Raw genomic sequence first — 12,534 nt, forward strand, 5'->3', positions numbered from 1 at the left:
CCTGAGCACAGGTCCAGCAAGCAGGCTGCGCCCCATTTACCCAAATGAGTCCAAAATGTACGACCCGCACGTCACGACTGGCCTGGGTGTCTGCAGCCGCTTCGTTCGTTCTTGTCAAAACTGGGAAGCACCCGAGGTGTCCTTCAGATGGCGATGGACACACTGTGGTGCGTCCAGACGAGGGGACAGTGTTCAGCACTGAGAACAAACGAGCCATGAAAAGCCACGGCGGAGGCTTCAGAGCAGGGTCCTGGGTGGAAATCCAACCAGCGAAGCCTGTGGCCCCCGTGACCCCAGCTCTGAACTCTCTGGAAAACCCAGAACCATGAAGACGGTGAGAGCAGGGGTGGCCGGGGGCGGCCGGGAGCAGAGTGAAGGGCAGAGCGTGGAGGGTGGGTTTTTAGGGCAGCAGAACTACTCGGTGTGACGTCACCGCGGTGCTCACGTGTTGGAAGACACCTGTCCAGATCCACAGAACGCACGACACCCCGGCGGCCCCCGTGTCACCTCAGGGCTCATCTCTGTATCACACGTGCCCCTCTGGTGGGGGAGTCTGGCAGCGGGGGAGGCCGCGCGTGTGCGGGGGGAGGGCGGAGATGGCCGGTCTCTGAACCTCCCTCTACATTTGTCTGTGCCCCTAAAACGGCTCTGAAACAAAAAATTAAAAGGGACAAATTTAAAAATAAAAAGCCAAACTAATTATGTCACTCCCCTGCTTAAAAGTTGTCATCAAAGACACAGGGGAGAAAGTCCACCGCCGTTTCACTGGTCAGAGCCCCAAGCACCGCAGTGAGGACGAACTTGTTGTGAGCTGCTCCTAACGTGGGTGATGGCCGGTGACGAGAAGCAGGAGCCACGGGGCACAGCAACGGAGCAGCTCTGGCCGATGACACAAGGGAAGGCGCCATGTGACTCCAGTTATGTGAAGCCCAAGAGGAGGGGAAACGGTCCCCAGTGGTCATCTGCGGGAGCACTTATCAGGAAGGGGCACGGGCCAGGGCTGCAGTGTTCTTGGTCCAGGGAGTGGTGACAGGGATATGTGCATAAGAAAAACAAATTATCCGACTGTACCTTTGAGATTTGTGCATTTTATAATTTACCTCTTGAAAAATGCAAACACACGTGCAAACCCTCAAAGCTTGGTCTCTTAGCACCCCCTGAGTAAGAGGCAGACCTCTGAGGACGCTAATTTGATTTAACTGAGCACGTGCTTACTCTTCTTTCCCCAGCATGGCGGGCACAGCAAGCAGTACCACCGAATCACCCTCCCTGACCAGAGTAGAGCCTCACAGGTGTGCGTTGACCCGGGTGGGAGCCTCAGGGAGTGGGGACCTTAGGGTACCCAGGCATCACATGGGGGGCATCCCTGTCCCTGGGCTCCTTCCAGGCCCACTCTGGTGACGGCACCATGGTCATCTTGCAGGTGTCCCCTGTCCCCGTCCCCCTGCCGGGCCCCGGCAGCCGACCCCACCCCTCAGCGTTGCACTCTTTACAGCTGTTGTCAACCATAATGATTCTTACCCTGGAGAGAAATTGGGTTCCATTTTATATTTTATTGCCTCAAAAAGGACATTTTTTACCTTCCCACAGTCCACAGCCGGCAGGAACAGGGCGATAAATCTCAGCAAAGGTTCCAGCTGAGATCGATGGTCCATCAGGAGACCACAGTGTTCCCAGCAGGGAGCAGGAGAGTCAAGAAGCAGTCGTTCCTTGTCGCCACCCCCCAGCATGCCCTGTCCCCAGCCCCACAGCCTCCAGGGAACAGGGACGCGGGGCGGGTTGGCTCCAGGCCCCAAGGCAGGCCCAGGTGCAGGAAGACCCTGCTGCCCCCCAGCCTCCCTCCTCCACTCAGACTTCCTGTGCCAGGCGGGGGCACAGGGCTTGCCGCGCACTGACGGGCGCTGGCCACGAGCTTTCTTGCCTTCAGTTCCAGGAGGCCCGTGAGAGGGAGTGTGAACTGTCCCACTTCACACACCAGGGGACTGAGGCTTGAGGATCAAGCTGGACTGTGAACATGGCTCCTCTGTGATTCCCAAGGAGCTGGCCAGAGACCAAGGGGACTTTGGGGGAGATGGCAGCAGCAGTCCCAGGGCCACCAGCTGGTGCCCAGGGAAGTCCTGACGGGAGTCCTGCACACTTGGTCTTCCAGGAAGAGCAGCCACCAGACCTCTTTCCATCAGTCCCCATGTGGCATGCAGGAGCAGTCGTGTCCCCAGAGGGCTTGCTGCCTGGCACAAAGTCACGGCAGGGACAGAGTGGACTTAGCACTCTCAGCTCCTGGCCTCTAGCACAGGGCCTTGCTTGCCACCTAGCACCCTGCCCCTCTGCCCCACTCCCCACGCTCACCTCATTCCCCCCTGATACTCCTGAAGGCGGGGTTTGACTGCTGGTCAATTAGTAACAAGTCGGAGGATTGTAGAATCCAGCCAACTGCTCACCAAAGAGGGTAGGATTTCCGTAGACCTGAAGCATCAGGGTCAGGGGACTCAGGGACAGAGAGCAGCTGCACGGTTCTCCGGGGCTTGGGGTGGGCTTTGCGAGGAATGGGGAACCACCCCCAGAGGGGGGTGAAAGTACCTAGAGCCGATGGTGGCGGTGGCTGGACACCTGCGAACACACCCAGACACGGGGACCACACACCTTAAACAGGTGGGCTCTGCGGCTCGTAGAGCACATCTCAGTAAAGCCATTTAAACGATCGCTAACCTTTCTCTGCCCATTCCCTTGCCTGTCAACGGTGAGCACGAGAAGCGCTTGTGCCACGTTAAGAGACTGAACTTGTCCATGAAGCCCTCCCCGCCAAAGGCCGACACACAGGCTGGACTCCCCCAGAGCACATTCATTCTTCTTTCAGTAGATATTCACTGACCGTCTCCCGCGTCCCAAGGCAGCTCTGTCCAGCAAGACTCTCTGTGACCCAGGAAATGTCTGCTATTCTGCACTAATATGCCATAGCCGCTAGCCACCTGTGGTCATTGAGGCCTTGAAATGTGGCTAATGGGACTGAGGAAGTGGATTTGTTACTTCGTTCGCACTAGTTGGTATTTAAATAGCCACATGACACTAGTAGGTGCCGTATTGGACCATGCATTAGAAATGAAGCAGTTGACAAAATAATGTCTCTGCTCTCAGGAGCTAACGCCAAGAGAGACGAGCGTTTATGAACTCCAAGGCTGGTTAGAGCTAGGGGAAACATAGCAGGTGAGAGAGTTGAAAGGGGCAGTGAATTAGTTCATTTCGTATTGCTGTAACAAAACACCTGAGGCTGGGTGATTTATCAGGAGTTTATTTGGCTTACAGTTCTTTTATAATGATGTTTACTTGACTCACCCTAGTGGTGACTGGAGGGTCCAAATAGCACAGGATCTACATCCTGGCGAGGACCTCCTGGCCGTGTCATAATATGGTAGGGAAGCAGAAAGGGAGCTGGCCACCTGCAGAAGAGACCAGGCACACAGGGTGGCCTTGCTTTCTAACACCTGCGCTCTCAAGGACCGAGTAACTGAGACCAGCTGTGACCCCTTCCAAGGATGGTGTCCCCACGACCTCATTAATTACCTTCCATAGGACTCCACCTGTGAAGTGTTTCACACCTCAACACCCCACACCGTGCATGGACCAAGCTTCTGCAAGTGAACCTTTGGGGACAAACCATAGCCGATGGGGTTGGGGGCTGCGTGGGGTGACTGGGGAAAGTCTGCGGAGGCGTCCGTCTGGGAGGCTGATGGGGAACCTGACCTAGGAAGGGAGACTCCAGTGGCCCGGAGCACACTCCCAGGGCACTGAGAGCCCCCCCAGCAGAGCCACCTCCCACAGGCAAAACAGGGGGATGTCCACCTGTCCGCCCTCCATCAGAAAGAGGCCTGTGGTTGTGCTTGAAGAGGACCATGAGCAGGAGGGCCCAGCAAGGGCTCATCCTGGCCACATCGACTGCCAGGCCTCTAGAAGCTTCTGAGAGGTTCCCTGGGGGTGGCACACAGAGCAGCAACCACTGTTGGGCAGAAAACCATGGACAAAGGCCACTGAGGAGCTGGTACTGGACATGGGAGCGTCGGGAGCTTGGCCGCCAGGAGGAAGGTGCCGTGACGCTTTCCCTGGGCAGCGGCACTGGGCTCGGGCTCCTGAGGCTGAGGAGGGTCCCAAGGGGCTGCCTGCTGGTCCCTGCTGGCTTGGACACGGCATTCGAGGCATCTGAGCTGAGGCAGGGAAGAAAGTGGGTCAGGGTCCTGGGGAAAGGGAGCCATGGCTCCCTGCTGCCCGCCCTCTGCCCCACCCGCAGGGACACCCCCTCAGCTGCACATTCAGCCGCCTGACACTTCTGAGTGTCTGTGAGGTGCTGGTCACTGCGGCCCAGAGACGCATCTGTGAACAAAACAGACAGAACACGAAAAGCCGGGCACGGTGGCCCACGCCTGTGATCCCAGCGGCTCGGGAGGCTGAGGCAGGAGGGTCTCAGGTTCTAAGCCAGCCTCAGCAATTCAGCAAAGCTGTAAGTGAGACCCTGACTCAAAATACGGAATAAAAAGGGCTGGGATGTGGCTCAGTGTTAAAAAACAAGCAGACAAACACACCCGGATGGGGGACAGGCATAAGCCACAATGGGGGACGATGGGGGGCGGGACGACAAAGAGCCAAGGACAACAAAGAGGAGTGGACCCCAAAGGGACGCCCTCTCATGAAGCCCCTGACCTGGGGAAGGGGCCTCTGCAGCCCAGGGGATGAGGAAAGGGTGGGTGGTGCCCAGTGGGAAGGAGGTGTGCGTGTAGTGGTCAAGGGAGACGCGTGGCTCACCCACAGCTCCAGAGAGGTCAGTGGGGGAGAGGGAGCTCAAGGTGCAGATGGCCCCACCAGAGCCTGGGCGGCTGGTCAGCGGGGCCTGAGAGCAGGGCGTTTGGCCAGGTGGGTTTGCCCTGGGCCGCTTGAGCCCCTCCTGGCTGACCACTCCGACCCTCCCCCTGGAGACCCCCCTGCCAGTCCCAGTCCCTGCCTCTCCCTCCCCAAGCCCGGCTCGCCCCTCAGGATGGCTAACACCCCAGGGTGGCCTGAGCGACGCTCTGCCTCTCGGTGTCCCCAGCTTCTGTTTCGAGACGCGGCCAGACCTGAGCCCTGCAGGCCTCAGACTCCAGCCAGACCCTGAGGACCCTCAAGTCTACACTCTGTGTCCACGAGGGGCACGGGAGAGGTGGACATTCTTCACCTTTCCTGCCTGGAAACAGCACCCAAGGTCCCGGGCGGGTAGAACTGAGGAGGCGGCCACTCTTCCCCGACTTCTCAAGGCTAACCTGCCCGGGTCAGGCCACTCAGGTCAGGCCACTCCTCACAAGGGAGGAAGGCAGATGGTGTCCTGCTCATCTGGAGGCAGACAGGGTCATGACTCATCAGGACTCGGACGGCACAGCCAGTGGCCAGGTCTGTCCTGTGCCCATCAGCTGCTCATCTGAGGTCCATTCACAGGAGCCAGGATGCCCCTGAGCCTCCCTAAGCTCTGGTTTGCCTTGGCTGCTGCCCTGGAGACCCCACTGCAGACCCCTCCCTCCCCTACGCCCCAGCACGTGCCCCATGCAGAAAGCGGGGGGGGGGGGTAGGGGGTAGGGGGGTGGGGGGTGGGGGGGAGGTTTGACCGAGTCACTGCCCTAGGACACACTGTGCAGCTTAGGTGGCTGCAGCCTGGGAGAGGCCCGGGCAGGCCCTGGGGACAGGGAGGCGGGATGCTGAGGGGCCCAAGCCCCAGGACTGTGGCTCCACCTCCCCTGATGTTCCCACCCACCCTGCACACTGACCACCGGGGAGGCTCTGAGTGGGCAGCAGGCCAGCGACAGAGGCACGGTCCAGGGAGGTGGGAACAGAACCTCACTGTGGCAACCGCAGTCTCCCTGTGACAGAGCCCTGGAGGGGACCCGCCTGGCTGGTGCCTGATCCTGAGCAAGGGGCCCAGGGATGCAGGAGGGGGGCACTGGTTGTCACCACAGCGGGGTGGGGGGGGACAGGCCATAACCCTCCCTGTGAGCATGGTGGGGTGGCGGGAGTGCTGCTGGGAGCTCCCTGGGACTGGGCGGGTGCCTGTGGGGAAAGGGGACAAATGGAGGCCTGACTTCCCGGCCTCCTCGGGCGCGTGCCTAGGTGTTGGTATTTCACACTGTCCCCTTCTCCCCCACAATGCTCCCCCCAGCTCCAGACCGTGACCCCCACTCTACAGGTGAGGAAGACAAGGCATAGACAAGTGACGGCAACGTCACAAATCCCTGAGGCCAGCGGTTCAGGACAGAAGGGTTTGATGGGAGAAAGGACCACGCTGTGGACCAAACCCGGCCAAACGGGCAAAGGGTATTGCCAAATGGCAGGGGGGTGGGGACAGGGTACGAAGGCAGACGCAGGCCAGGCCATGTGATGAGGGGTCAGCAAGGGCCAGAGGACACGCTGCCGTCTGGGTGCGGATCGGGCACTCTGGGGTCTGGACATGCTGGGTGTGAATGTGGGGCTTGGCGTGGGTAAAGGACATCGCGTGCATAGTGATGGCCGTCAACTGGGACGTGTGGAAAGGTGCAGACGCTGAGGGACATCAGCTTCCCGTCCTCTCCTCATTCACCTGCGCAGTGGGGACGGTGACAATAGCTACGAAGCTCAAGTTCATCAGTTTAGGTGCAGCTCTTAGAGCCGTGCCTGACCCTGAAAGAGCCTGATGACCGCTAGCTGCCCCCGTGATCCCTATGGTGTCTCACCGTAGGCTGCGACTGATGTGGTGTGCACTGTGTGGTGTGTTCTTTGTGGGGAGGTGTTGTGTGTGTGTGTGTGTGTGCACGTGTGTGTACATGTGTACAAGGACGGGGGGCATGGGGTGCTGAGCCTGGCTTGGTGGTGTGCAGTGGGGAGGGTGTGTGTTGTGTGTTGTGAGCTGTGTGTTCTGTGAACTGCATGCTGTGCGGGTCCCCACCGTTTGGACCCAGCATTTGGGGACCCGCTGAGCTGTCCGCCTGTTCAGGAGGAAGCCCTGGGTGCACAAAACGGCCATCGTGGCCGACTCTGCGGGGCCCATCCAGTTTCCCTGAGGAGTCGCCCCACTCAGGGGCGAGGAGCAGTGTAAGCCGCGGTGACAGCCTAGAACCTCTGCCCCTGGGACCCAGGAGCACACTGACCACCGGGGAGGCTCTGAGCGGGCAGCAGGCGAAGGGCCAGGGGAGGCCGAGATGGGCTGAGCGGCCCCACCAGCAGGACAGGAGCCCGCGGAGGGCCGAGCTGCGGCTGCCCAGAGTGGGCCGTGGCCCTCTCCCCCCAGAGGCAGCGGTGGGCAGTTCTCGGAGGCTGAGTAGAGTGGGGTGAGCTGGGCCTGGAGCCCAGGTGGGGCTGGAGCTCGGAGGGGTGCTGTGGGGCTCTGTCAGGGGCGCGCCCTTCTGGCTACCAGGATCATGGATGAAGACTGCTTTTCCCCTCTGGCCTCCCTGGCCGGCTCCTCAGGGGGAGCTACCATGAGCATCTCGGATGGATCAGCCCCTCGGGTCCGCCCCTCCCCTGGTGCTCTGGGTCCTCCTGGCCCCCAGCCCAGCTCTGGTTCCTCAGGGCCTCACGGGTGTCCAGGGGTCCCCTCCCATCCCCACAGCCCCACAAACAGCTCCCACTCTCCCCCCAGGCCCCCCCACGTCGGAGCTGACCGTGGCCACTCGCGCCCTTCCTGGGCTCCCGCAGCCTCATTTCTCCCTGCGGGGACGGCTCTGTGGGTGACTGCCAGCTCACCCGGGCTCCCGGGGAGAAGGCGCCGGCTCTCGTCCATTCCCTCACCCCCAAACCCGGGCACGGCGCCTGCTGCTCAGTGAGAGAAGGTTTGGGTGGACGGACGGAGGAGCGGATGGATGAGTCCTGAATTTTTGTCAGGGGAAGATACACTCAGGGCTTCCCCCTGATGGCCGCACCCAGGAGCTCACAGAATTCCCAGGTGATGTTTTCCCAACACGACCCTGAATGGGCCTCAGTGAGATCTCCAGCCAAAGAGGGAGGGGAGGCGCCGTGCTCCTGGGCCGGGGAGCCTGAGAGTCACCACCAAGCCCCAAGCCAGGGGAGGAGGAGCCACAGCACAGGGCGTGGCCACACAGCGTGGATGGGGCCAGCCCCCACGGTGACGGGGCCCAGGGAGGTGGGGGTTCCAGAGGGAGCAGCCCTCCCCACTTCCACCGCAGACCTTGGGCCTAGATGGGGCTGTCACCCTTCAAAGTCAACAGAAAGAACACAAAACCCGTAGAACCGGCAGGTGCACTGTCTCTAGAGATGGCCGTCAGGGCTGCGGCCACCTCTCCTGCATCCAGCCAGGAGGGCCCAGGGGCACCTCTCAAAGTGTGTCCATGGAGTTGCAGGGCCAAGCCTGACCACTGTGCCCTGACCTGCCTGCTAGTCCTGGGTGGCCCTAGGAGGAGGGACATTGAGTCCCGCAGCACGAGAACGTGTAGGAGAGGGGCCCTGCTGTGGGCAGGGTGGGCACACGGGTGTTTTAGGCCGCACTCTCGCTGCTGGGACCGAAAGATCTGACAGGACGATTTCCGGGAGGAAAAGTTCATTTGAGGGCTCACAGTTTCAGAGGTCTTAGTCCATAGGAGGCTGGCCCCATTCCTCAGGGCTCCAGGGGAGGCTGGACATGGTGGCGGAAGAGTGTGGGACAGGGAAGCAGCTCACGTGGTGACCAGGAAGCCGAGAGAGTCCAGACACCAACATACACCCAAAGCCACACCCAGGTTCCCACCTCCCCCAGCCGCAGCCACACTTCAGTGACAGTTCATCCCATCAGGGGCTTGACTCACAGATTGGGTTTAGACTCTCATAACCCCATGTTCCTCCTCTGAACCGTCTTGCGATGTCTCACACAGGAGCTTTTGGGGGACGCCGCACACCCAAACCACAACAACCAGGCTCATCACCGCCCCAAACCTGACACCTCCCGGGCTGTGACCCTGCCAGTTCCACACTCAACCACAACCTCTGGTGAATTCCAGGTGTCTGTCACTTGATACATCACAAAGGAATAGCCTACAGCATCCAGCAGCACATCCCTAAGAACTCGTAGCCCCAAAACCCAAGGATCTATATCTCATGCACAAGAGTCCACTGCACACAGAACAGGGCTGATAAGATCTCTCCATCAAGTCATCAGGGGCCCAGGCTCTTTCTCTGTTTCTGCACCACCCTCCTCAAGGTCACCTCTTAGATCAACATGGCTGCAGGTGCTCCATTTGTCCCAACTACCTTCTAGGCAGCAGGAAAAGAAAGAAGAGACGAAAGGAATGGCCTCTCTCTTCCCAAAGTTCAATATATCACTTATACTGACTTTTCATTGACTGAAACTTAGTCACTTGGACATACCCACCTCTAGGGACTTTGCTTAGCTTAGGTCCCCAAGACCTCTGAGTGCTCAAAGAACCTGGAACATCTGAACTTGTACATGGGACACAGGATGCTGGGCCCTGGAGAGGCCCAGCCTCGGTTCCATTCACCCTTAAGGTGGGAGAGTCACAGCACCCACCCCAGGAGGGTGGAGCAGGCAGACCATGAAGGTAAAGACCAGGTGTGCAGCTGACCAGGAAGCGGGGTCAGCGTCTGCTTAGTGCCTGGGCTGAAGTCACAACGCAGGTGCCCCACAGGCCCCTGCCTGTTGTCACAGCCCTTGCTGGTGGGGGAGTCCCTTCTGCAGCAGGTGGGGGAGGGGCAGTTGCCCAGGGGCCTCATCTCCAAGGTAGCCATGGACCATCCGCTGACCAGGGTCTGAGGAAGCCTCCTCCCCACCTCCTGCCTCTGGCCTCAGCCCCATGTCAGCTGGTCAGAGGGTAGTGGACTGTAGAGGTTGACCATGGCCATGGAATCCAGGCCCAGAGCCCAGCACCCTGCAGCTCCTGGCCACACAGTGGACGTGCTGCCTCTGAGTCCCAGGTCTCCAGATGCCCCCTGCCAGCGTGTGCCAGCGTGTGCCAGCGTGTGCCAGCATGTGCCAGCATGTGAGCATGTGTGTGCCAGCGTGTGAGCATGTGTGTGCACACACGTCCACAACCAGCCGCTGACCCAGTGGACTAGCAGCCTCCCTGCTGTCTGTCCCAGGGACCAGTTCTCTGCAGCTGGTGGTAGACTCACTCTCTGGCCAGAGGGGCCAGTCCCTGTGGTCAAGGACAAACAGTAAAGGAAAGGTACGGACGGAGGAGGATTTTAGGCTGTCACACCCATGAAGCCACCCACTTGGTCCAGCTCATGTCCATGTGCACAAGCCACAGGCCTGTGGAAGCCCCGGTCCTTCAAGGGCCAAATGATTCTGGTAACTCCCAGAGTAATAAGCCATCCAGACAAGATCGTCAGTGGACACAGAAGTGTCTTCACGCAGAGCCGCAGCATGACCGGGGCCACTTACCAATTCATCACAGAAAAGGGAGACAGCTTTCCAAAGAAGAAGCCCAGCACACATGGCCCTCACCGCCTGGTTAAACGGAAGGTCATCCAAGACAGGACAAATGGACGGATGTGGCCTGCCTCCTTGGGAAAGTAGCAGGAAGGGCACCATGCCTTGCACATTGGCACACTCCTGTAATCCCAGCGGCTCGGGAGACTGAGGCAGGAGGATCTCGAATTCAACACGAGCCTCAGCAATGGTGAGGCGCTCAGCAACTCGGTGAGACCCTGTCTCTAAATAAAATGCAAAACAGGGCTGGGATGTGGTCAGTGGTTGAGTGCCCCCGAGTTCAATCCCTAGTATCCTCCCCCCGAAAAAGAAGGGCACCACCCCCCAGTTCAGGATTCTAACCAAAAATCTTCAAACTGAATGGCGTCACGAGGAAACGAGTGGATGTGTTCGGGTCCTGGGGGCGTTGTGCAAGACCTCGGATGTGCGCTCTTCAAGCATCAATTGGCAGACACGCTGGAGGACCAGGTGAGGAAGGCCGAAGGGGCCTGGTGATTACATGCAGCGCACGATCCTTAAATGGCTCTGAACAGGGATCAGACAGCTGTCAGCCATTTCCTAGAACAATGGGGGGATCCGAATATGAACAGCCTCGGAGATAACATTATTAGGTGGTGCTGGAGTCCCCGGGTGGGATAATGACACCATTATGCTTATGTGGGACTGGTTCTTGTTCCGAGGCGATATGTGCTGATTATCTGGGGGCAAAGAGTCAGACTTCTGCAGTCGACTCTCCCATTAGCAGAATTGAGGAGGAAAGGCCGAGAGTAAAGGGCCGGGTTAACGAGGGGCCCCACGGGCCAGACGGGGGCTCAAGGCCTGCGCTCGCACCTCTTGACGCTTGAAAGGTTCAAAATCTCACAATAAACACCGAGAGGGAAGGACTCTTCAAAGGAGTCAAACGAGTCCGTTTCCTTCCAATTTTTTTCCAGACGTTTCTGCAGCAAGTAGTGGGGGTGCCTCTTCCTTTTTTGTGGTCACCTCAAGCTGCAAGCTCCAGCCTCACCCTTAGGTCACTTTGTGCCTCCTCTTGCCTCCCACACGGCTCCTCCTGGGCTGCAGGAGGTCCCTGTCCTGCCTCCCGACAGGCGGAATGAGACCCTCTGTGGCACTGAAGGTCTGGGGGTGCCGGAGGCCGACTCTGCGGAGAGCTCAGTACTTGGCGTTGTCCCCTGGAACCTGCCTGGCCTCAGGCTCACACGCTGCAGCCACCTCCACATGGCCTGGCTCTCTCTACTCTGCTCTTCCCCTCTCTGTCCCTGTCCTCTGCCCTGTGACTGCCCCATCTCCTCGAAGTCTCCTCCCCTGGGATCCAAAGAGGACTGGCTGAGCGGAGGAGGGGTCTCCCTCACGCTGGCTCTAGACGCCTCCCGGTAAAGCAACCTTTCATCTTCCGTCCTTTGAACTTGACTCTAAGGGAGCATAAGACCCCCTCCAATGTCAGCGATCATAATGGCTGTTACTTATGCACCTCATCTCACTTTGAATACACCACGGAAGCATTCGCCATTCCGGATGGTTGCGAAACCAGCCCCAAAGTCCACAGCAAATAAATGGAGAAGCTGCTGCCCAGTCTAGGCCTCGTAAGATGCCTCCAACTAGCTCAAAGAGGGCTTCGTTAAGCAGAGGTGCCCGACTTGCCCGAGATCACGTGATGACCCAGATGACAGCGGGGCTGGACCCCAGCACACTCCCCCCCGGGCCCAGGTTCCCATCTGCTGGCCCACAGTGGACACCTCCTGCTGCCCGCTGGAGGAAGGTGGTGTGAAATCCAAGCAGAAGAGTCTGAAGCGCCCCAGGAGAGAGGCCAGGCGTGGACACTGGCCTCCTGGGATCCGGGACAAGACGCAGGCGGGCCGGGCTGGAGAGTGGGCAGGCTCCAGGGGAGACCACGCAGGTGAGGTGGGTGCCGGGCAGGAGTGGGGGAAGGAAGGTCCATGATGGTCCTTCATCATCTCCTCAGTGAGCCCCACTCCGAAATGCCAACACGGGGCATTGGGAAGATTCTGGGGGCCACCCCGACCCTCAGTCTAGGAACAGTGATTCCCTCCCACCACCCCATCATTGGTGACTCTGCAGCCTGGCCCCTCAAAGTCCAGCTGCCTCCACAG

Source organism: Marmota monax, unplaced genomic scaffold (assembly GCF_021218885.2).
Source record: "Marmota monax isolate L192 unplaced genomic scaffold, Marmota_monax_Labrador192_F-V1.1 WCK01_AAM20220418_F8-fsc00080, whole genome shotgun sequence".
Lineage (NCBI taxonomy): Eukaryota > Metazoa > Chordata > Mammalia > Rodentia > Sciuridae > Marmota > Marmota monax.